General features: G+C 28.0%; 1 protein-coding gene across 3 annotated transcripts in view; it reads left to right on the top strand.

The window, feature by feature from the left end:
- Positions 1–4,997: 4,997 nt before the first annotated feature.
- The window catches only part of LOC129972797 (formin-1-like), an 81,791-nt gene continuing 61,382 nt past the window's right edge, over positions 4,998–25,406 (top strand). For 2 of the 3 annotated variants that reach the window (XM_056087069.1, XM_056087067.1), the window contains exon 1: positions 4,998–5,198. The gene's annotated coding sequence lies outside the window, so the exon portion shown is untranslated. Of the gene's footprint in view, positions 5,199–22,089; positions 22,159–25,406 lie in introns of those variants that run through there. The other variant, XM_056087068.1, reaches the window with a different exon arrangement.

The following is a 25,406-nucleotide window of genomic DNA, read 5'->3' as shown; positions in this document are numbered from 1 at the left end:
ATGGTCGAATTTTGTGACATCTTTGAAAGTAATTGAAAATCTCAAAGTTCCTAGATATATCTTGACAGAATCTTATGAAAGAACTGTTATAGTAGGTTATGCTGATGCTTCTGAAGCTGCTTTCGGAGCGGTAGTTTATATGAAATCTATTATGGAAGATGGCACAGCTGTCAATAAACTTATTGCCAGTAAATCAAGAGTTGCTCCCATTAAAGTAATTTCGATCCCTCGTTTGGAGTTGTCAGCGTGTCTCCTTCTGTCGCAGTTGATAGAAAGAATTCGTCCTTCTCTTCAGATGCTAATCAGTGAAACAATCTGTTACACCGATTCAACAATTGCACTTGCCTGGATAAAGACACCTCCATATAAACTAAAAACTTTTGTCGCTACTCGAGTATCAAAGATACAAACTCTCACAGAAAACTTCCAGTGGAAACATATTTCTTCCCAACTGAATCCTGCTGATGTAGTATCTAGAGGTTTGAACCCTCATGAACTCTTAACCAACGACTTATGGTGGCGTGGTCCTGACTATTTACCGGACTCTAAAAATAATTCTAGTGAACTTGATGAGTCTGCAATTTCAGATGAACAATATCTGACTGAACTTAAATCACAGTCAAACATTAGTTTATCTTCTGTAAATAATATTTCATTTCTTGAGGATTTTTTAGCCATAAGTAATGACTATGTAAAATTAATTCGTGTATTTAGTTTTATTTGCAGGTTTTTATTCAATATTAAGAATAAAACCAAAATTACCGGTCCAATCACAAATAGTGAATTGGAAAGAGTAAAAAGGAAATTAATGGAGATTATTCAGGTAAGTGAATTTTATAAAGAGATAAAGGCCCTAAAAAACGGAGTAACTTTGAAGAAGGGTCCTGTAAGTCATTTAAATGCTTTTTTAGATGCAGATAATTTGTTAAGAGTAGGTGGTAGATTGGTTCATGCAGATGTTAGTTATAATCATAAACATCAGATAATACTGCCTAAAAAGCACAAAATTACCACTCTAATTTTCCAGTATTATCACTTAAGGAACTTTCACGCAGGACCTCAATCATTATTACATTTTGTTCGGCAAGAATTTTGGCCCATTGGAGGCAAAAATATCGCAAGAAAGGTTGTGCGCAACTGTATAACTTGTTTTAGGTGCAAACCTACTCCTTTAGACCAATTAATGGGGAATTTACCTCCAGAGCGAGTAAATCCCAACCCTGTGTTTTCTAACACAGGTGTAGACTTTTGCGGTCCATTTTTCATAAGGTACAAAAATCAAAGAAAGGGTAATCTACATAAGGTGTATGTAGCTATTTTCGTTTGCCTAGTTACTAAGGCTATACATCTTGAAATAGTTTTTGACTTGACATCACAAGCATTTATTGCTTGCTTGAAAAGATTCTTCTCACGTCGAGGGAAATGCTCAACTTTATTTAGTGATAATAGTAAAACCTTTATAGGAGCCAACAAAGAATTGAAAAAACTCGCTTCACTTGTTAATTTTCCTGATGAAAATTTATCAAGGTTTTTGGCAATGGAAAATATCTCCTGGAAATTTCTTCCCCCTCGGGCCCCTAATTTCGGAGGACTCTGGGAGTCTGGAGTTAAGTCCTTCAAGCATCATCTGAAAAGAACTGTTGCTGATGCAAAATTATTTTATGAGGAATTTTTAACTGTTATTACTCAAATAGAAGGCATCCTAAACTCAAGACCTATCTCACCTTTATCTTCCGATGCTTCGGATTTAGAACCATTAACTCCAGGCCATTTTTTAATAGGCAGGCCCATAAATTCTATCCCAGAGCCTTCAGTAATAAATGAACTAGACAGTAAATTAACCCGTTGGCAAAGACTAACAAAAATAGTAGAACAAATCTGGAAACGCTGGTCGATTGACTATCTAAATCATTTGCAAGACCGAAAAAAATGGCGATTTTCAAAAAATAATATTAAGAAAAATGATATGGTTATACTAAAGGAGGATAACCTTCCACCTTTTAAATGGTGTCTTGGAAGAATAAGTCAAGTTATTCCCGGACAGGACGGCAAAGTTCGTGTTGTAATTGTCAAAACTAAAAATGGTCATTTTAAAAGACCAATATCTAAAATTTGCCTCCTACCCATTCAGACTTGATTTTCTAATCTGTACATAAAAAAAAAACTGTATATTATTCTGTACATATTCAAATGTTTATTTTCTATTTTTACATATTTAACTGTACATTTATGCTTTATACTTATTTATATTTCTATGTCTTTTTTATATATGTTTTCATGTTTGAACTCGAAAAAAAAAATTTTGTTGTATATTGTGGATTATAACTTTGAATCTTGTATTGTAACTTGTGTTGCATAAACACGCAACGCGGGGCGGAATGTTACGGCCTTGTTGGCGCCTTTTGTAAGGAATGTAGCAAACCTATGCTGACTTGGCTTCAGCGATAAAATTATTGTAACCTTGCTGACATGGGGTCAGTTTGAAAAACAGTTTCGTACTGAGGAGTTCGTTGCGGGGTCGTTGCACCTCGATGAAATAAAAAGTTGGCTTTCGAATTGTCGTTTGATTTTTAAAGAATACAGTCCACTTATTAAAAAATTGAATGAACCAGCTTAACTTATGGTAAATTCGTACCAGTATAAATTTTGGAAGTTTGTGGCACTGCTCCCAATTTTGATATGAAGTTCGAGTAGAAAGAGTTGGAGAAGTTGGTAACAGTTTAATAATACCTGTTGAATTTGCTATTCAACCTTAGATTCAATTAATAATTAATTCAAATATGAGGAAATGGTTTGTCTGAAATTATGTGTTGCCAAAAGAATTTTTATGTTAATTCTTCTAATATGATTGGAAAAATATACGAAGAATTGCTTCAGTGAAAAAAAAGTATGTAAATGGTGCAAAGCGGACAGAAAAAAGGTTGAGAAATGGTTGAATACTTCTTTTCCGCTCAACTTGCAATATCTTCGACTGAAAAAAAAATATCAACAAAGAGAAAAATAATTACAAGAAAAAAATATTAGAGTGACAGAGAGGAATGCAAGTATACAAAAGAATTTGACTTTAGTTATTTTTACTTAATTTTAAATGTTTCGTGTTGGCAAAAACAGAATTTTGAGCTCTATTTTTCTCTTACATTCTGATGAAGCAGAGTTCTGCAATTTTTGTGGAGTATTTTGTTCCTGATAACAATACAATATTTTTATATTTTGAATTCTTAATTATTAAAAAATATATTAAACTAAATATTGATTTCATACAGACGATGCTATAAAATAATTTAAAAGATTAGTTTTTAAATTCCATAATATCATATATATTACAGACTAAAAGGTAGGAGAAAAAAAAAACAACTTGAAGCACGTTTTTATTATTGTAGTAAAAAGTAGGCAATAATTTTAAACTAAATTATGAAAAAAATTGGAAACAATGAATGTCAAAAAGAAGTGTATGACGAACGTGGGTAAAATTCCAGTTTGAATCAGTCTATTACAATTTAAAGATTTTCAGCTTTTATTTACTTCCATATTTTAAATTAAAAAAAAAAATCTATTCAGCTAAAATGCTCTGAATATTATGGGAAGGTAAAAATTTATAAAACATGTATTAGTATAATAATAATACTGATGTGAACTAGAATATTTAATTTGTCAATAAAATTTGAAATATATGGATAATAATGGCTTAACTATTTATTCTTAAAAATTAAGAATATTATTAGAATGTGACTTTTTTCAGAGTAAAATTTTATATAATTGCTTAGATGAGAGCTTTTTAAACTTTTAAACATCAGGAACAGCTTTTCAGAAATCAAAGCTATAGCGATGCATTTCATTTTCGATGCATGGAATGTTTTCAGGGACGAACAGCACATATTCTTTTTGAAAGAGATTTTATGGGGAAAAAACGTCTTTATGTAGAAAAAACATTTATTATCAAACATAATTTTAAATATATATAATATGTTGCTTAATGAAGATTTTAATCCATCTTGATATTTTAGCAAACTATCAAAAGATGCACAAACATAGAAAATATTACCATGATCCACCAGAAATTGAGGCAGGACTTATAAACTTTAAGAAATAGGTCCGATTCTCTAAAGTAATTTGCATATGATGTTGCAACACTGGACTTTTCAACTTTTTTGTAAGGCAGTGGATTTTAAGAAAGCGTGAACTCTGAACTTAATTAACTCGAAAAAGGAAATCTGGAGGTCATTGATTATTAATAAATAAATAAAAAGAGTAACAAAAATAGCAAATTACAAAATAGTTTTTAAAAACATTTCTCGTCATATGAAATGGAGAACAATTTTCTAAGCAAAAATCTGGAAATTAAAATAAACATCTTGAAAACGTGAAACGCAACAAACAGCAGAAAAATGAAGGAAGAATACCTAGCATTAAATGATTAATAGTAATTAAATGGTTAAGTTACAAATAAAAGAGGTCATTTATTTATGAATTGTTTAACTAAAATTGTAACCATCCTTGGAAGTCATCGCAACGAATAATAGTAAACAATTGTGACAGCTTATTGCTATAGTGATGTTTATTACCGAAGTAAAGCATGAAATTTTATACTTTCGAAATACAATCAAATCATAACTTAAAACAAATTCCACAACATAGTTTTTTTTTTTAAAAAAATTCCACATGAAAGAAAATAATTTCTGAAATCTGTTCTAGATACGAAGCACGCCAGCAAAATAATTTGTTAAAATTACAATTCCTTGAAACGCTTAAATGTCCTGGGATTTTTTCTTAATAATATCTATTTATTAGTTGAAAATGTCATATTAAAGAGAAACTAATTTAAAAAAAATTGTTTCTTTCGTGTTGCAAAATCTTTTTAATTTATCATTTATTATTATCTAGTATTGAAAAAAAAAAAAAAAAAAAAAAAAAAGGCAATTGTAATAAAACTATGGATAAGCCTCACTTTAGCATTCGAGAGCTGAAGTGAAATGAGGTTTGTTTATAATTTCCTCCTACTTACCCATCAATGTTTTTTGTATTTTCTTTATTTTCATACCGGTTTTTCAGGCGTTACTAACGTTATTTTTTTTTATTTGTTGATTAAAAAGTTCATCTACTCTTTTAATATTAGCTAGCGAAGCGGAACACCTGTCTCTCTATTTTGTCGCTTAAAATTATTGAAAATATTTTTGCGAGAATCATTTTTTGCGAATTCAGTAAGTGAACTTCTAATATTTCTTTCATAACTGTACATTAAGTAAGAAAACTTTCTTAATAGTTTGATTTCATTTTGCAGATTTATACTGCGTACTTTTTCATTTTTTTAAAAATAATGTTTGCCAAAGTAGGAGTATTTTTTTAAAAGAAAATCTAATGAAAATCATTATTAAATCGTGTTTCCATGACAATTGCGCATGTGTGAAAAACGAAACTAAAATTGACCAATAATGTCATCTGTGATTGCGACCGGGAAATAAATTCAAAGTGTGAAATATTTTAGTAGCATTTACGAGAGTTCACTTGAATTATATAATTTCTCAAAAGAGAGAGTGAGAAACAAATAAATGAAGTGTTAAATATATTCTTATTTTTGCTAAAATATTATATAACTTTTTGTTGAATATACCCCAAAATACTTTTAAAATCTTGACACTTTGAAAATATTTCTATCTTATAGGCAAATGAGATTGTTTATGTTTCTTTCTTTTAACTCTTTGCTTAATTTATTACAATTTTACTAATGTTATTAATTTTTTTAATCTGTAAAAATATCTATAAATATAAGTGAGGTTATTTTATTTTTGAAATTAAAGGCTGGATGATATCTCATTTTTCAAGTGACATTTAATTTCTGTAATTTAAAATTCTAACTGATAAAATATATTTTATCAACTATATCCTGTTTCATAATGTAGCTATTATTGTTTGTATTTAATAGTTCTCTATTTTTTTTTTTTTTTTTTTTTGTAATTTTGGAAAGCTTTGAAAACATCTTTCCATACTACTTATATTCATTTTAAGTAGCTTTTGCATAGTTGATTAAGATTAACAAAGCTAATAAGATTAATACTCATAAGCATTTTATTATTTGCTATTTGCATTCTATTGTATCATTTATTAATAGCTATTCATATTTAATTATTTTGTAGCTAAATTTTGTACCACTACCTGAATGTATTCAAATAATTTTTAAATCTTTATTAATCAAATAATATTAAGTAGTGCTCATCATTAGCTTTTGAACAATGCATATCATACGCTATTTATTTAAAAACTATTTGAATATACAATATTTTTTTGTTTTATCTAAAAATATTATTTTTATTTTGAGATTTTTTAAAAAAATGTATTCATAGATGAATTGGTGTATCTCTTTGCATTTCTTTCTTACCTTAGTGAAGTTGATAGCTTATTTGTTTATCAGTTACTAATGATGATCTTGTTTCAATTCATTATTCACATAAAATATTTATTAATTTAAAAAGAATTGCAATATTTTGAAGCAAACTTTCAGTTTTATGAATAATATAAAATTTGTTGAATTCTTTTAATAAAATAAATGATTACCATTAAAAAGAATTTTAAATTAATTTTACCATAAAAAATAATCTCTAAGCCTCATTGCTTCAAAGTTGTAAAAGAAAAATTTATAGTTACAGAAAGGCAACAAAGCCATTATATAACATTAATTTGATAATTTCTTTAATACAAAAGAAATAAATATATATTAGCCATTCACATATTTTATTAGTATTGCAATAAGTGAATCAAAAAGAGAATAAAAGTTTAAAATACTTTTAAAAAGTTAGTATAAATAAATATATTTTGACAAATATTTTTGCTGTACTTTTGAAAGCAAGTATAATTTTAATATTCATAGAAAAATATTTTTTATATAGTAGTGCTTTTGAAAAGAAAGTATAATTTAAATATAGTTTACCAAAAATGGACAAATGTAATTTGGTAAATATTTTATTGTAAATATCTGTTTGCACATTGATTTTAATTCCTGGTATGTTTGAATAATATGTATAAATTAAATAATAAATTTATATGTAATTTTAAAATTATTTATGATGAATTTTTTTTAAAAAAATGGTGTAAATAATAATGTAAGCTATATATAATAATGTTGATTTTTTACTCCTGAAAAAAAAAAAAAAAATTAGAATTTTGAAGCATTGAAAATTTGCTCATATGAAGTGATAATTACCAATAGATGGCGCCACAACTCCCTTTCTGTCAAACCTTCAATTTGTTTTTGTGTGAAGAATTTCATCAGTTGTCTTTCCTTCCTCCCTCTTTTCTCCCTCCCACCTTTATTCTATTTTATTTTTTTATTTTTTCTCACTTTATTTTATATAGATTTTGAACTTAACTTACAATAACTTTTACAAACCTGTCTTATAAACATAAAATGATGAATCTATTGTGAGAAAGATATATACGAATTTTTTTATGCTGCCTAAAATTGTTGATTTGAAAAGTTAGCAGAAATATTCTACTAAGTAATGCAAATATGATTTTCTCATCACAATTATTAATAATGTTATTAAATTTACTTGTAATAAGCTCTTAGATATTATTTTATGATGAAATTTATTTTATTATTCAATTTTATTGTATATTTATATATAAATATATTTTAGAAAGGTTATTTTATGTGAACATCAAACATTTTGAAGTCTTTGAAGAAACAAAGTCTGTTCACAAACATGTATTTTCATCCGTGTTCATGCTCCATGATAATTTCATTTATTTCCTTTTATTCTGTAATTTTCTGCTGTTTCTCTGAATTTGAATATTCGTAAAATATTATTTCTTTTACATGTAATTCTATTTTGCTATAACATATATAGAATTATGCTATTCTCATGTAGTATAGAGTATGACATGCTTCTGTCTTTAATTTAAAAATCATTATTGACATTTTGCTTATTTTGTGTTAAATTGCTTATAAAAATTTCTACTTATCTGCCATATTTTTTTCTTTAATTTTTCTGCTGTTTCTTTCAATTAATTCTAACATATTATTTTTTATTTCAGGTTTCCCAAGTTCTTGCTTCTCTACTCTCTTCTAACCTTCATTACTGTAAAACTAACATTTCTTAAAAATTGAATAAATAAAAATCTGTTGATCATAATATGAGTGAAGTCTATTTTTTAAGACAAATGCAATGAATTTTAATTGTGAAATTTATTAAAAAAGAATTGCACCATTTTATTAATAACAGTAGAAAAATTTAATACATTAGAAAGTCTTAACAACTTTTTTTTTTTTTGCTAAACCTTTGAAATATTTATTTGAGTTATGTTTATAATTTTCAGCCCATGTATCTCTTTAATAATGACCAAAATACAATTTCTTGTAACAAAGGAAATTATTCAACTTTAAGAATACTTAATACCTGTTTTATTGAAGTTAACTTTGTTAATTAGTATTAATAATTTTAAATTACTTAATAAATTTATTCAGAATTTATCTGAAATGCAATTTTGCATGTTTAAACCATTGGAATTTATTTTGTTGATATTTAGAAATCATTTTTATTCAAATTAAGATCCAACAAATAATACTTTTAAAATAAAATTGTTCAGGCATGAAATAATTCTGTTTTCTTATTTTCATAAAACATTCTTGAAAAAAAAATTGTGATTTCTATTATAATTAAAAGTGTTTCAAAGCACTTTTTATTCCTTTGTTAAATTCACTAGTATGTATGTAATAAATTGAAGAGAGTAGTAATAAACAAAGATTTGAGGCTTTATCATCTGAATAATAAAATTGGGTCCTATTAAAAGTATTCATTCAAATATGCTGTTTTGAAATAAGCACGATGAAAATATTATGAGACAATAAAATGTGTTTTTTTTTCGGTATTGTATTATATTTTCATAAAAAGATTTTATTTATTTGATACATTCCTTTATATTGGTAAATACTAGTATAAATACGACTGGCAATATCTATTATAAATTCAAAATAAATTACACTATTTTCGAGAGGATTATATAGCCCTTTAAATTAACGAATAGAAAGAAGGCATTAGGTTCTGAATGAAAAGTACAAGATTAAATTAAAGTATTATTTATAATACTTTATTTCATCAGAAAGCAAATATCTGATGCAAAAATTTTTAAGTAGTATTAATCTGAATCCACTATTTGCAGTGATTACATTAACGAGAAACAGAAACTCATATAACTGAGTAAAATAATTAAAACCGGTGGGAGTGATCTCCTCCAAACTTTCTCGCATACTCTCTAATAAACTTGTCATGCCAGAGAGTTTCTTACATGGTATTGGTGTACAATAGTTACGAAATTTTAATATTTGGCTTGAATTTAGCATTTTTGGTGAATTTCGTGCCATTCTTGGCGATTTATCTCTAGCATGCGGCTAATAGTATCCAAAAGCTGAATTTATACTTCAGACACGTTTTTCTCAATCGACTGAAATAAAGACTTGACACAAAACAAATATACTTGTAGTCACATAATTACATACCAAATTTGATATATTTAAGTTATTGCGTTTTTAAATTAATGAGTTTACATGTTTCTGAAAGTATAGACCGACAGACAACTCGCCATTGGATGTAGCTCAAAATTTGGCAGTTGTCTATTCTATAGATGTAAAATCTGTGTACAGAATTTTGTCTGTCTAGCTCTCTTCGTTTTGTAATTATTGTATAAACTTATATTCGAACAGCCAGACAGAAGGACTTTCTCTCAATAAATTTTACTAAAAATTTAATAGAAATCTGAAAATTTGATGTAAAGACTGTTTACCAATTTGCAACCGTCCAGCTCAAAACGTTTTCGAGGTATCTTTGTTAGACAGACAGACATTTTCCAAAATTGCATTTGTCGAACTTAGAGAAATCTTAAAACGTGGAGATTCGTCAAAATCTCGCGTTCGAATTTTTTGACGATTATTGAACTTTCTCTGTATTATGTAAATTTCATTCATCGTGATTTGTAATACATGTAATAAAATAATAATACTGTAACTTCATGGAAAAATTTCATTTTTTGGCAGCACTTATCGTTTATTTTTCACGATAGTCTTCTAAAAGTGGGTAGTATTTAAATCTTTTGAAGAATTCAAAAATTTAAATCTATTTCTCTCAAAATGGTACTATTTTAGAACTGAGCGTAGTTATTAATTTTGAACGTGGCGAATTTCAACAATTTTCAAATTTTATTCCTTTCCCTCTAGATGACCATTAGAGGTTTCTCATTTAGTCGGAGCAATTCTAAGGTTAGCGTTTCAAATAGAATCATCACTGGCATATGTTTGCTTAACACTGAAAGGAAGACAGTAATTGAGCTCAGGCCAAAAGTCATTTGCCTGAACCTAGGCTGCAACCTCTATTAAGGTTATTTTCTGCAGTCTTGATGGCATGTACGTGATGGATCCATGGTGATTTTTCTAGACTGTGTCTAGACCTGTTATTTGTGTTTCGTCGTTCTACTTGATATATGTAATAGACCAGAATCTACTTTGCATTTTTCTTTCTTTCTTTTTTTTTTTTTTTTTTTTTCATTATTATTTTCTCGTATACGAAATATAGAGAAAATATGGTAATTATCAAAAAATTCGAATTCGAAATTTTGACAAATCTTCACGTTTTAGACCTCCTCGAGTTCGAAAAACATATTTTTTTTATAATTATGTCTGTCTGCCTGTGAACATAACTCCAGAATGCTCTGAATTAGACGAATGAAATTTGGTGCCATTTGGCAAAATTTGCCATTTGGCGAATTTTGGTGCCATTTGGCGAAATTTGGTCCATTTGGCGAAATTAACGATCAAAGTTGTATATTCCTGTCAAATTTTGAACGGAATCCATTCAGAAGTAATCTGTCTGTCTGTTCAAGTGAACACGATAGCTTCAAAATGTAAACAACTAAAATGATAAAATTTGGTAGATAGGTTTATCATCTGACATGTAAATTCTTATAAAATTTTGAACTAGATCTGTCAGAAAAAACATCAATCTATCTGTACTCTCATATGCATGTAAACTAAATAACTCATAAGCGCGATGACTTAAATCCATGAAATTTGGTATTTATTGTTATGACTACAACTACATCAAATTTTAGATTCAATCGGTTGGGAACAAAAACATCCCAAATTTATATTTGCATGATAGATTCAATAATAATTCTGGATTCATGCTTAAGATCTATGTTTCGTTACTATAGTTCGCGAATACTATGGCACGGCATTCGTAGCGTTATCTGACATCCACAGTTTTATATGGGAGGGGGGGGGAATGGAATATTTATTGGAAAGTATGCGAGGCAGTTTCATGAAGACCTCTCCAGCTATTTTATTTACCTTTTCTACTGAAAACAATGTTTTTGCTTTCTCAAATTCAAAGTATAATTATTAATAAAATATTCGAATTTGGTTTGGTGGTATGTGATGCGCGAGGATAGAACCTGGGACCTTGTGGTTCGCAGTCCAGTAACATGACCACGATACAAAAGCAATTGCTCGTGCAGCGTAGTTGTTAACTGGCTTATATGCTATTCTCCACATTGATATGTTGACCAATCTCTATATTTCAAATCTCCCCTAGGTCTAAAAATACTTTGAGGTAAACGCATGAAATTTGTATGAGGTCTCCTCAGCAAATTTATAAATTTCTATTAAATTCTAAACGGAAGCCATTCATGCACGTGAATATGGGTAATTATAAAACGCAGAAGCTAATGGATAAAATTTGGCGCCATTTCGCCATCTAAAGTGCAGATTGGCTATTTAGAGGTGCCTATATTCGCATGCATATAAACGCGATAATTCAAAAACTCAAATTAATGAAATTTTGTACGTAAATATATATGAATATGATAAAGCAAAAAAGAGGGGATAGCTGGGATTGAATGTGTTATATGATTAAACTCTTCCAATTTTTTCATACGCTTGAATATTGAATTTCTATTTAATGCTTTTTACTTTTTCATATGCGAAGTATATTGTGATTGTCAAAAAATTCGTCTTCAATATTTTGACCACTCTCCAAGCTTCAGATCTCTCTGAGTTCTAAAAACATATTTTTAACTTTATGTCTGTCTGTCTGACTGTGAACACGATAACTCATAACGCTTTGATCTAAAATGACGAAAACCGGCATATATAGAATTTACACCCGAATTACTTTAGTTTGTAAATTTCTTTCGAATTTTTGAACGAAAACCATTCACAAAAAATCTATCTGTTCAAGTATAAGTGAAACTATGATTTAAATGTAAAGAAAAATAGATAAAATTTGCAATGCAGTTTAAGCATCTAAAACTTAAATTTGTATCTAATTTTGAGCCAAATCTGCCAAAGGGTTCACCGTTTGCCGATTTATATTTTCGATTGCATGTAAATGCTATGACTTAAATAAATCAAGCTTGCTATGTGATATTATCTCTAATATTTTAGTTCTGTGTCAAATTTCAACCGGTTAGAAAAAAAGTTGTCCGAAGTACACATTCAGTTTTCTGGTACTTCTGTATTAACCGCATGCTACTGATTATTTGTCAAGTAAATGAATTGCTTATAATTGCAAGTTAGATTCACGCCAAAGATCGATATTTCGTAACTGTTGTTCCCTAGTGCCATACAGTTGATACTCATATCCCAGTTTTCTTTACTGTACAATGAAGCATACAACTCCCACGTGTGGGATTCTGAAAATAAAAATCTGAGCACTCGCGATATTAACACTCCTGGCCTATAACTCACAGTTTTATACTTAGGGTGTGTGTGAGATAACTTTATTAGAGAGTATGCGAGAAAATTTTGAGGAGACTACTCAAGTCTTTTTCTTGCACCATAAACATTCTCTTCTAGTGAAGGCTTGAGTCAGCTATGATTCTAAAAAAGAAATAGTAATTTTTCATTTAAATTGCGGAAAATTAAATTATGTGTCTCAAAAGATAAGTAAGAGGATCATTAAGTTTTTTAACGTATATTACTATTATTTGTATTGGGTTTATTTACAATATTAATTTCATTCTGAGGCGTTTGGAATTTTTCTTGAGAATCTCTAGATATGTATTCCTTATTAGAGATAAGGATTAATTCTTTTATTATCTAGAACTGTCATTTTTATGACGAAGTTGACACTTTGTCGCCAATGCTGGAGTCACTGACCTCACAAACATTAATTATCCCTGTGAATCTAACGATGTTACTAACTTTGCAGGGAAATTATGTTACAAATAGTAACAAAACAAAGTTACAATAGTAACAAAATAGTAAATATTACAAAGTACAATTCTAGATCTGACCTTTGAATGGATTTTGTTCAAAATTTCATAGAAATCTCCGCATTTGGTCATATGTCTAATTTTATTTGTCTAGTTAAAAGCGCTTTTGAATTATCGTATTAATAGAATTTGTACTGACTAGCGCCCTCTATGTACAAACTCAAAAAAAAAAAAAAAAAAAAAAAGAAAGAAAGAAAAAGACTAGAACGAAAGAAGCTGTGATGGAATGACGTGAGGATGAGTGGTGTTATGTGGTAAGACGATGTGTGTGATGTGTTTCGTGGAATATGGTATCAGAAAACGTTTAACATACGGCCCATCTAATGCTGAAATAACTTTATATATGTGTACCTGGGATACCTGGGAATTAATTACTTATTAAAATATATTGCACTAAAAGGTTGTTGACTATTATTTGCTCTTTAGAGACGTCACAAATTACAGACGCAGTAGCAAAAATGTGTTTTCCGAGCTTGGAGAGGTTTGAAATATGAAAATTCGTCAAAATCTGGAGCTCGAATTTTTTTGAGTTTGCAATACTTCGTTAATGCTTAGAGTACGAAAATATATTTAAAAAAAAAAAAAAAAAAAAAAACTCCGAAGAAGAAATTGCAGTTTATTCTTCGTTCAGTACATGTACCGAGTGTTCATAAAGGAAAATGCTTCTTAGGGATGCCCGACTAGGTCGATCTGACTGAGTGACAGGATGCATTCATTTCTCGTAGCAGGTGGAAGGGATGACACTTCTATTCACGTATTCGCCGCACGACGCCGTCAAGGTTCAGGTGCCGGATTAAGCAATACGTGTAAAATTTTCCCTTCCACTGACTCCGCTTAAATATGGATGCCGCGCGTTTTGGGCGCAGAACTGAAGTGATCGAGTTAAGTGCTTGTGGCCACTGCCTCTAAAGCAAATTATCTTAAAAGCAGGAAAAATTTAATATTTTTTTTACCTTTCTGTAACCTCGATTTATTCAATAGATTGGTTTGTCCAAAATTCAGTGTAGATTTAAATGGCGCGAAACTATCTTTTTTTTTCCTTTTTAATTAAATATTATAATAAATATTAAATTATTCACCTAATTATTAAATTAAATTATCACCTATTGAAGATTTGTTTATACATAATACAGTATATGACATAAGGTAAAAAGTCGAGCCGGCGTCCTGGCATAGGGGTAGCGCGTCTTCCTCGTGATCTGGACGTCCTGGGTTCGAGTCCCGGTTCGGGCATAGTTGTTCTATCTGTGAGATGTGTGAATGTGCCCTCCTGTAAAAAGAGGTTGTGCAAGCGAATGAGTGATGCGTGAGTAGCAAAGTCGTGCTTTTGGTCCTAGTTGGCGCTACTAAAAAAACAAGAGACGCCCCCCCCCCCGGGCTTAAATCGCTGTCTTCGTAACAACGGGCTTGTCCATGGCAAGTGCCATAAGAAACAACAACAATAACAGATAAAAAGTCGTAATTTATTTTATTTAGCAATTTAACATTTTTACTTTCTCATACATGTAATATAGAGAAAGTATATTAATCGTCAAAAAATTCGAACTCGAGATTTTGACGAATCTCACTATTCTTAAAAAAATGTCCACCCATCTGTGACAAAAATAACCCGAAAACACTTTGAGCTAGATGGTTGAAATTTGGCATACCTAGACCAAATTTACAGATTTCCATCAAATTTTGTGCAAAATCCATTCAGAGGAAGACCGTCTGTCCACTTGTTCGAATAGAAATTAATGTGATAATTACAAAAAGAAGAGAGCTAGATAGATAAGATTCAGTACACACATTTAACATCTATAGTGTAGACACCTGTCAAATTTTCAGTCATATCCAACAACAGGTTGACTGTCTGTCGATCTGTACTTTCAGAAACATTTAAACGCGATAATTCAAAAACGCAATAACTTAAATATATGAAATTTGGTATGGGATTTTGTGACAACAAATTCAATTTTGTGTCAAATTTTTATTTCAATCGGTCGAGAAAACGTGTCTAAAACACAAATTCGATTTTTGGATGCTGTTAATCGCATGCCAAGAATTAGTCGCCAAATAATTCGCCAAGGATGACACGATAAATTCAGTAAAAATGCTAAATTCACCCGAAAAGTTAATATTTTGTAACTATTGTGTGTCAATGCTATGCAAGGCGTTCTCTGTTATGACAAGTTTATTAGATAACATGCGAGAACGTGTTTAGGAGACCAAACCCGCTGGTTTTCCCTCCATATGCTGATGCTTGATATATTTGCACTATTATGGCTGCTCTAGCAATAATAGCAGCATGGTAATAATCTGCTTAGGTATAATTATTCATTTTATTCAGATGTGTGAATAACGGATCTCTTTTCATCTTTCTGTTTCTTGAGTTAGTTATTTAATTTAGTTATTTAAAAATAAACTTCCTTTTATAAATTAATTAAAAATTTTTTAGTTAATTTATAAAAGGGGAAAAAAAAGACATTTATTAAATGATTAATTTAAACGTAACCGTTTTTTACTCTCTTTAATTCTTTTTTTTTAAATTCCAATAATCTAGCTGTTGCCATTCCTCGGTAGATATTGTCTCTAATAACAATAAATAAGTTATATTCTTCTATCAGGCATAAATAAAATATGCTTGATATCCATCATAAAAGGTAATCTAAAAAGTTATACTTTAATATTTATCTATGTTTGAAAATTACAAAATAAAATAAAATAATAATAATAAAAAAATAAAGCGAAGCAAAACTATCTATATGGGTAATTTTTAAATTTTCTTTTATTATCATTTTTGCATTTGTTTTATATTAATTTCTTGAGGGTGTTAATTCGAAGTCATACAATTCGATTACAATAAATCGAATGCTCAGTTCCTTAATATATATATATATATATATATATATATATATATATATATATATATATATATTTCTTCGAATAAATCAGAACTGAAATTTTGAGAGAATTCTGATTTTTTTTCCCTTTCTGATATCCAAATGATGAAAAGTCTCTTTTCTTTTCTTTCCTTTTACTAATTACTGAATAAACAACTCTTGCTTTTGTTTTAACTAACTCTCTAAGTCAGATAAAATCAAGTCAGCTTCCAGTTTCAGAATGCTTGGTCAATAGACATTGTCAGCGATTAGTGATGTGAAAATATTAATTGTCTTTGAAAATGCTAAATTATATGTTTTTACTTAAATGTTTTGGGATGTTTTTCCTAAATAGTTTAGAATTTAACGGATGGTTGTATTCAAGAAATGGTAATTGCTTTGTTATCTTTCTTTACGACAGATGTTCCGTAATGAAAGATGGCAGACCAATTATCGCAGTTGTTTTAAGGACATAATTTGCAATTTAAATTAATGGCGGATTGAATCGATGAATATATTATTTTCGTATGAATCATCTGCATATAAAATGAAGAACATTTCATTATTATTTTTTTTTCAAGCATCGTCGTAGTAGTCCAAAGAGTCTTCCTTGTTATAAAAAAATAATTTAAACCTATCTGTCAACATTTTACATTTACAAGGAACATGATATGTTTTTTAGTCGGACAAAACTGTAACATGATAATGTTTAAAGACTAAAAGGCAATTTGTTAATTTTTATCTGTGTAATGTATATGCATTCTTAAAAAAGTCTTTCGAAGCATTCTATTGGGAACAAACCATTAAACCAAGAGCTACCTAATTTGATTCCCAATAATTTCTTGGATAGTAGATGCGCACTAATAATTTTTTTTCAAATTTTATTTAGATTTATAATAAAAAGTTAATCAACGTTTTAGAATTTTCCTCAACAATTTCTAAGCATATTATTATATAAAATATCATTTTTACACCATGTTTAAATTGAAAAAATAAGTTTTTTATGTCACCAATTTTATTAAATCAAAAATATTTTTAAGTACATTTTAAAACAAAACTTTTCATTATTTAATTTCGGGGTTTATATTCTTACGCATTACTAGGATATTAAATACATTTTTATTTAGTATACGCGTTATCAGTGCTATATAAAGAAGAACAAATTTTAAAAATAAAAATATGCAGATTAAGGCTAAAACATTAATTATCATGCTACTAAATCGATATAAAGTTCTAATCTACTTTAAATTTCTTTTTTTAAATATAATTTCTACCATCATTATCAAATTAATGTATGAAATAAGCAAATAGTAACTACAAAAATTATTTAGAAATTCTTCTTTTTTTCTTTTTAATCTGATTTTCAATTCGTTTGGTTCTGAATATGTTACAGTGAGATCAATTTTCCATCAATAAATACTTATTTTTTCTCAAAGACTAGTCTCGATTCTTGATGATTAGGTGATTAAATCTCAGGAAAATCAGTTACGGTTGAACGTTCTTAGCACCTGGGGATAGCATTTTGGAGATGAAAGAAAATTGTTATTGAAGGCAGCTAATTAGAAATAATCAATCATAGAAGGTATTTGTCTTTTTGTAATGTTCGTCGCTAATTGACAGAACAGAAGTAGATATTTTTTCTTTTTTGCTTCGTTATCGTTTGTAATCATTTTAACTGTGATTTTTATTTTTTTTTATTGCAGACGATAATTGAACTACGTATAAAGGAAAATTAACTTTTCTCAGACAGTTCTTGCTTCACACAATAACGCAGTCGTACACCTTTTTTGCAGAGGCTCTTGTCCCATTATATGTTTTTAAATTATCAATGTTAACTTCGAATCTTGAGAATTTGTGCTGGAATTGAAAGTTGTGATTATCGTGAAGTTTTAGTTTAAGGTAAGATAAATAGAAAAAGTAATTAAGCGAATTCTCATATTCAGTTGAAACAAAGACGAGAAACTGGTAAAGTATCGATTTTCTGATAGCTTTCGCTTTCTTTCTGTTTATCTGTTGTGTGAAAAAGAATTTTCTTTAATATAACGATTTTGTTCCTTGATCATTCATTCCAGTCTAAGCCTATTCGTTTTATAATCAAGTACAATTATTCAAACATCTTTAAACCTCAACTAGAAAATTATTTTTTATACAACTTTAAAAAAATTGAAACAGTGTTATTTTTTTAATTAAAAATGTTTTAGTGTGTTATTTTTTAATATTATGCTGTAATTTCGCAATTACTGTTATATATGCATGAAGAAGTTTCATTCTATTACTGTAAAATAAAATAAATATAAAAAAAAAATACCTTTTCGAAATTTTTTTTTACAATTAAAAATAAAGTAAATTAAGGTCTTTTGCAAATTATGTGTTATTTTATAATAAGGAAATTATGATCTTGTAGATTCAAAATGCTCTCTGGCCAGAATAATTTCTACGGTTATTTGTTTATTCTTAACTTGATCTTTAAGTACCGTTCTATGTGTATTATATGAACTTGTACTGCAACTGACAATCTCGGTAAATCAAATTATTGTTTAATTTTAAAATCATTCTAACTAACGCAAAATATTAGATTGTGTATTTTGAATTTGTCAAATGAATAGAAACCGTGATAATCAATATTATTAATGAATGCAAGATCCATAATCCTCGTATTTTTTTGTTTTAATTAAGAGAAGAACAGAAAAATCTCAAATCATCCATTAGTATTTTAATGCATTTTTTTTTATTTTATCGTCTGCAAATGATGAATGAGATTTGCAGTGATTTTAAAGTGCTGATTTAAAAACATCTGCCACAGTTCTCTGTCTCAGAAATAATGTTATTCTGAAAGCATTTGGAAAAAAAATTTCATCTATCAAAACTGAAAATAAATAAATAGTTCATATTATCTAAGCGAAAACATTTTTCCTATTAAGAAGATACTATTCATGTCTTTTTTTCGGGGGGGGGTCAAAAAGTTTACTTCATCGAATTAAATGTCATTTTTAAGTAGAAAGCTCTTCTTAATTATTTTTAGAACAATTTCTACATTGAGAAACATGATCACCATAGTAAATGATGATATTAATGATAATATTTTCATTTGCATAATGTGTTTTAAAAATGTTAAGCGATAATTCACATATTACTTTTGATATTATTTTCTTTAACAAATATTCCCCCACCCCATCTAAATTGCTTTTTTTTTTACTTACCTCATGAAATCTACGAATGAATTTCACGTTAAGCTATTAACTCTGCAAACGAAATTAGAGAAAGTTATAAGTAATTAGAAAAAATAAAAAGGTTTTTATTATTGTATTTAATTACCTCACTTTATGGCCTAACTGTGGGTTAATTACTTCCTTAGTAAATTTAATTTCTCGAAAAATGTAATTTGCTTTCTTATAATAATAAAATGGCTGATTCATTAGGTAATAAATTATATTCCCAAATTGAAAATATTAATGGGATGTGTATGGGTGTTATATGAAGGTATTAACAGGTAAATAATGAAAATGATTTTAAAGTTTGATTTTAAAATAAACTTACTGAAGTTTAATAAAATTGCGAAAATTTATCCATTATTTATAAATGTATGTTTACATTATATTTGATTGTTATCAAATCTCATTTTTTAAATTTCTTTTATTTTTTTTCTTATTTTTTACTTTATTATTAATTTCACGTTTTAATTTCGTCTTCACCGTTTTCCTAGGATTATCAGTGAATTTTGTATTAAACATTGATACATTACTGTATTTGTATGCCTCTGTATCAACAAACTGAGGAAGTCTTTAATAACATGTGTTAATGCGATAAGATAAAACTTAGCGGAAATAATTTTTCAGCGTCTAGAAACTGTTCCATTAACTTAAATTTGTTTTACTAATATTTTTATTAACAGATAGATGAAATTCTTACTTTATAATGTGTTTACTAATTTTCTTCAGAGCCAAATTCTGAAAATTATTTATACTTAACAGTTTTATAATTACACATTAAAACTTCCATCTTTTAAAACTGAAAACAGCAATTTGCTGAGACATTATTATTGAAATATTGATTGATTTTTTTGCCTAGTTATTGAATTGTATGGTATCATTTCTATAAATATTGAAAGTTTCTTTTTTTAGCCTTAAACATCTTTTTCTATAATTTTCATTACAAACACTTGAATTCTGGAAATATTGCATTTAAAAAATTTCTTTGCGCATTTAAGAAAAACTTCAATAATTATGATTTTGTTAGCTCAAAGAAATACTATTTTTCTAAACAAAATGTCAAAGTTCAACATAAATAAAAGCGCTTTTGTCGTTAGCACTTAATGAAATGAATGATTTATTTTTGAATGATTTCTCATTGTTTATTATTATAGTTTCTCATAGTTCATATTGATTTTTTAAAAGAAACGCTAGTTTATTTTAATTTTTTCTTGTTTTGTATACGTAATATAGAAAAAAGTGTTGTAATCCTCAAAAGTTTCGATCTCGGGATTTTGACGAGTCTCCACAGTTTGGACTTCCCCGAGTTTGAAAAACTTTTTTGGAAAGTGTCTGTCTGTCTGTAACAAAGATAAAGATAACTCTAAAACGGCTTGAGCTAGACTGTTGAAATTTGGTGTACGGCCTTTATACCGAATTCGCAGGATTTCTATCAGATTTTGAGTAAATTCTGTTCAGAAGAAGTCAGTCTATCCGGATGTTCGAATATAAGTTAACACGATAATTACAAAATGTAGGGAGCTAGATAGATAAAATTTGGTACATCGGTTCGAGAGATTTAACATCTCGCAAATAGTGAGCCACATCCAATAGTCTGTCGTTCTGTACTTTCAGAAACATGTAAATGTGAGAACTCAATAAACGCAATGGCTTAATATATTAAATTTGGTATATGATTTTGTAACTACGAGTGCAGTTTTATATCAAACATTTGTTCCAGTCGGTTGAAAAAAGCGTGCCTAAAGCTCAAATTCGATTTATTCGAATACTATTAATATTCGAATAATTCGAATACTAGTATTCGAATAGACATTGCAAGTTTATTAGAAAATTTATGAGAAAGTTTTGTGGAGATCACCCCCGTTTGTTTTTAATGACTATTGAAAAAATTTCTCTTTCAATATTTGTAATGCAGAAAATGCGATCATCTTGCTGCACTGAAAAACACAAAAATTCTAAAAGTTATTCTTTTGAAAAATACTAATTTTTTTTATAAGCTGATGTTATCTTTAGAATCATGGCAAAATTATCGAACGCACGCACGCACGCATACACACCCAAAACGTATTTACTTTAAGTAAGAAACAAGGCAATACAGGGAATTTTTTTCAATTCAGGACAAGGAATGAAAAAATTAAGTAGGTTAATCCAGTCATTTCTGGTAGAATAAAATAAAACTCATTAGTTGTAGTGGTCAGACTTATTTTAAATTCACGCAGCAAGCTGTGTTTTAAGATTTAAAAGCTTGAAATCCGATGTAGTATTCTTTTATTTAAAAGCAGCGCACTCTTTAGTTGTTATCAACATTTCATTTTTATATAATCAGTTTTATTTAAGATTCTTTCTTTCTCCTGTTCTGGAAGTTACCGATTACCGGTATCTTCAAAAGAATTACCGCCGTCTTTTAATCAGCTAATATTGACATTTAATCTCCCGACATTCAAGAATTATTTTGCTTTGAATTGAAATAGCATCTCGTTTTATCTTTCTTTTACCCTTTTCCTTTATACCGGACGAACATCTTAATCTATTTCTTGTAATTTATGTGAATATATTAATATTTTTTTTATCAGATTTTGTAATGTCCGATCAGGTTATGTGAAGGACGCCGACGGAGATTTAAATTAGTTAAGCATATCATTTCTGGCCAGTGAATGCAATAGCTTGGTGCGTGAAGATTAAGTATTATGAGCATCACCGGTTTGATTTAAAAGGGTTAAATTAGTGACAAATTGATGTGTTTATTGAATAAAAGCTGGCAAGTTCGGAAATATTTTATTTGGATTTCTAAAAAATGGATATAAGCAAGATTCCAGTTTGGGTAATGAACGGTAAGGTTTCAATTTGTACAAATTTTGCTGTTCGTTTGAATAATTTCAAAGCAATTTGAAAATTATTTTCTTCCGAATAAAAATGACAAAGAAATCAAAGTCATTTTGAAATTTTGTTAATTACAAGAAAAAAAAATCATATCTATTTTGTATCTGACTTTTAAATAATTTTTCAAGAAAATTTTATATCGTTTGCTTATATTTTTATTGTACATTTATTTCAATGAAGTTTAGCTAAGTTTCGTTAACATAATTGCTGAGAACCTAATTGAAGTTTCTTTTAGTACTAACCTTGTAGTTTTAAACCGTGGGCAGTTGACGTTATGGCACTTCAGTAAACAACTCGCCAAATTTCCACAGCACGTCATTGGACAATTGATTGCAATGAATTTATTGTGTTACAGGCCTTGTGTGCATGGTGAATCTTTGCTGTAAACAAGTTTCGAATCTGTTAACATTGATTTCCAGACCCAATAATTATTGTGATTCTCCTACCAAAACATTCTGATAATATGTAAATGATTTATCAATGATAAAAATTTTACAGTTTAGAATCAGTACACTAGAAATAGAACCATTTGTTAGAATATACAAAAAAAAAAAAAAGTATAATGTAAATGGGGCTTTGTTTCCATGAGTTTAACAATATTAAAGTTATTGTAAGGAAATTTTCCAAAAATTTAATGTTAGTTTGAGTCAAATATTATGATATAATAATAATAACCTAAAAAAAGTGTCTACCATTAAATTTCAAACTCTGAACCGTGGATTTATATTCACACCTGAAATGATTTGTGGCTGTTCTGAATCATTCTGATTATTTATTGCTGAATTCTTATTTTAATACTGATGTCATTTTCTATTCTTTGAGAATAATGTTTTTATTTTATTATTTTATTTTACATTTTGGTAAACGAAGAACATTTGGAAAACGAACAAAGAAAGTATTTCTAACAGCAATTTGATTTCTGAACTTTTCTTGAATCTCCACTTTTTAGACCTCTTTTCAAGTCTGAGTAATCTAGATGCAAGGACTTTGATTTGCCGTACTTACATAAAAATTATGAAGCTGTACGATATGAATACTTTCGTCGCAGAAATAGATTTTATCTAAACATGTATTCGGTTATTGGCTATTAATTAATAAATAAATTTAATTTTTTAAAAGAACCCTATTTGGAAATAAAGTTTTTACCACCAATCGAGTGAAATAAAAATACTGATTGCAATTTTAATTATTAAATCTATGCATTGCTACGCGCATCCAAATAAAGTATTAAATGCACTATTATATATTGCATTTATTTTTATTCACGATTGCATTGCCACTTTAGCCAGTGAAAATATTGTATATATTTTATATTTTCGAACGAGGTCGAAGTTATTTAAAAATTAATTTGATTTTGTATTGTTTTTGAAAGTATTTAGAACATTTTGTTGCTGAAGGTTAAAAATTTGGTTCCGTATCATATCAAATTTCAATTTTGATCATTTATTTCTAGCGCTATCAGCATGCTGGAGTGTAATTTGAAAGCTGAAAGAATATTCCGGACATTAATTGCTGGGCAAAAGAAAACAAAAATAATATCTTTTAAGCCGTTCAGCTATTAGAACATGTAAGAATAATATAAATAAATGCGTAACTAATTAACAACATTACAAATCAGGTGTAATGAAGGACTATTATTTTGTTTATTTCGGAAGTAAATCATTCAAATACTCAATTACTCCTTTTTTTCCCTCCTAATACATGCATTTATACAAAATTTCATTTCTCAAAATTATGCATTTAAGAATTAATTTTCCAGATGTGATTGCAACGTAGGTGTTTTAGCTAATATTTATTCATTCCAACTACATAATTATAATATAAAATCCATAATATAGGCAAAATTAATTCTTATTATTCTTATTATGGATTTTATTTGTGGGATAACGAGTTTAGAAAATGGAGTTAAAATATGTTTTGCTTTTACATGTCACATTTTTAGAACTAAAAAACTACAGATAAAGAATTCATTCAGAAATTATTTTGTGAAATCATATTTCTATTATAATTAAACTTATTGAATTTTTCTTTCTATAATTAAATCGAAAATTTGTCTTTTTAAAGAAAACATGTTTTTAAATGATTTAAAAGATATTTTTTAAATGGTTTTAAAAGATGATTATATTCTTTTACTCTAAAAGAATATACTTTCTTTTAAATTACTTTCAGATAATGTTTGTATGATTTTTTCCACAGTTCTAAAAAAAACTATCAAAAGTGTATGTTGGTAAAACAAAAGCCAAATAAATTTTTTTTATCAAAAAAAATGTTAATAAATTAATTTTGCACGCATTTAATTGTTATTGTTCATTTACATTCTTTTCGTTTTTATTCTAAATAAAAAAGAAAGAAAATTACTTTTTTTTATGTTCACGATTTTTTTTCTTTATATTTAACAACTATACCTAAGCGCACTTGAATAGAATTACTTTTGGCTCGTTAAAAATGTGACCTAACATAGATATACATAAAAATTACTGCAAAAATAACTACATAATACAAAAAGAGAGTAAGGTTTAAAAAAATATTGAAAACGGTATTATCGTTTGTATGACTTTTTTTTAAAGAAAAATAATTCTTATACTGGAATCGTACAAAAATAAAATACGTTAAGGGAAAAAAATTGCTAAAAAAATCCTGTAAATTGAGATTATGAATGCTTTTAGTAACAGCATTTATTTTCTGAGAAGTAATTAATGCTCTTTTATTAAAATTGAATATTCTTTTTTCATCAATGGTTGGAGAAGGTAGTGTTAAAATCGTTTTGTATGAAGAAATGTTAAAAATTTGTAATCGTCATTTTATTAATTATTTTTATACCAATATTTAAATTAATTTTGTGAATATAATTTTGTTGAAGAATTTTTTAAATATAAATATTAATTACAACTTTAATAATTATCGCTAATAAACTGTTCTATTCTTTTCCGTGCCTTATTTTTTAATGTCTGTCTGAATTAATTTATTTTCGCAATATTAAACTAGTAATTTTAAGTGGGATTAAACTAAGTATCAAATAACGTGAAATATTTTTAAAGAATAATTATAAAAGTATGTATTACGAGATAAAACATTCTTTACCATTTGAGAGAAATATCAGCAACAAAATTCAACTTTCAAACACGAGTCTAGAAGAAAGGATATGCAAGTTATATAACAGGATGGTGGTAATTATAGTACAGCTACAAAGGACTTCCAG

This window comes from Argiope bruennichi, chromosome 6 (genome assembly GCF_947563725.1).
Source record: "Argiope bruennichi chromosome 6, qqArgBrue1.1, whole genome shotgun sequence".
NCBI lineage: Eukaryota > Metazoa > Arthropoda > Arachnida > Araneae > Araneidae > Argiope > Argiope bruennichi.
Note: the sequence above shows the minus strand (reverse complement) of the source record. Positions and strands in the feature narration are given on the sequence as shown.